The sequence below is a fragment of the Arachis stenosperma genome, chromosome 1, assembly GCF_014773155.1.
Source record: "Arachis stenosperma cultivar V10309 chromosome 1, arast.V10309.gnm1.PFL2, whole genome shotgun sequence".
Classification (NCBI taxonomy): Eukaryota; Viridiplantae; Streptophyta; class Magnoliopsida; order Fabales; family Fabaceae; genus Arachis; species Arachis stenosperma.
The window spans coordinates 94,630,773-94,632,356 of record NC_080377.1 but is presented as its reverse complement, the minus strand read 5'-3'; the positions used below and the strand labels follow the sequence as shown (position 1 = coordinate 94,632,356).

Sequence of the window (1,584 nt, the reverse complement as noted above, 5' to 3'; positions counted from 1 at the left end):
AATCTTTTTCAAATCATATCTTTTCAATCAAATGTTTTCAAAATCAATTTCTTTCCTTTTTCAAAGATACTTGCTAACAATTAATGATTTGATTGAACATTTCAAGTATGTTGCCTTTTCTGTTGAGAAAGGTTTAATGTTTGAATCATATCTTTTCTTGTTAGGCAAGTCATTATTTTTTAAAATCAAATCTTTTTAATTTGTTTTTAAATCATATCTTTTCAATCATATCTTTTTAAAACCATAACCTTTTTTTTTCATATCTTTTTTTTAATCACATCTCTTTCAAAACAGTTTTTAATCATATCTTTTTTATTTCTAATTTCAAAATCTTTTTCAAAAATTACTTGATTTCTTTCCCACTCTTGGTTTTCGAAAATCAATTCAAGTTTTTCAAAATGTTTTCAAAATCTTTCACTTCATTTTCGAAAATTCTCTTCCCCTCTTCTCACATCCTTCTATTTATGGAGTACCACTCCTTCTCAATGCACAATTCGAACTCTATTTGACTAAGTTCGAATTCTTCTACCTGTTCCTTCTAATTTTCTTTTCCTCTGACACGTCAAGGAATCTCTATACTGTGACATAGAAGATTCCACATTTTCTTGTTCTCTTCTCTTTCATATGAGCAGGAGCAAAGACAAAGGCATTTTTGTTGAAGCTGACCCTGAACCTGAAAGGACCTTGAAGCGAAAGCTAAGAGAAGCTAAGGCACAACTCTCTGTAGAGGACCTAACAGAAATCTTCAAAGAAGAAGAACCCATGGCAGCCGAAAACAACAACAATGCAAGGAAGGTGCTAGGTGACTTTACTGCACCTACTCCCGACTTCTATGGGAGAAGCATCTCTATCCCTGCCATTGGAGCAAACAACTTTGAGCTTAAGCCTCAATTAGTTTCTCTAAATGCAACAGAATTGCAAGTTCCATGGACTTCCATTGGAAGATCCTCATCAGTTCTTAGTTGAATTCTTGCAAATCTGTGACACTGTCAAGACTAATGGGGTTGACCCTGAAGTCTACAGACTTATGCTATTCCCTTTTACTGTAAGAGACAGAGCTAGGATATGGTTGGACTCACAACCTAAAGAAAGCCTGGACTCATGGGAAAAGCTAGTCAATGCCTTCTTGGCAAAGTTCTTTCCACCTCAAAAATTGAGTAAGCTTAGAGTGGAAGTCCAAACCTTCAGACAGAAGAATGGAGAATCCCTCTATGAAGCTTGGGAAAGATACAAACAATTGATCAGAAAATGTCCTTCTGATATGCTTTCTGAATGGAGCATCATAGGTATTTTCTATGATGGTCTCTCTGAACTATCCAAGATGTCTTTGGATAGCTCTGTTGGAGGATCTCTTCATCTGAAGAAGACGCCTACAGAAGCTCAAGAGCTAATTGAAATGGTTGCAAATAACCAATTCATGTACACTTCTGAAAGGAATCCTGTGAACAATGGGACTAATCAGAAGAAAGGAGTTCTTGAGATTGATACTCTAAATGCCATTCTGGCTCAGAACAAGATATTGACTCAACAAGTCAATTTGATTTCTCAAAGTCTGTCTGGAATGCAAAATGCACCAAGCAGTAC

General features: G+C 35.7%; 1 non-coding gene across 1 annotated transcript; it reads right to left on the bottom strand.

Moving 5' to 3' along the window:
• Positions 1–1,159: 1,159 nt before the first annotated feature.
• LOC130952322 (small nucleolar RNA R71) lies at positions 1,160–1,267 on the bottom strand. The gene has a single exon (XR_009074507.1). It is a non-coding gene; the product is annotated as a small nucleolar RNA R71 (small nucleolar RNA).
• Between the last annotated feature and the right edge of the window lie 317 nt (positions 1,268–1,584).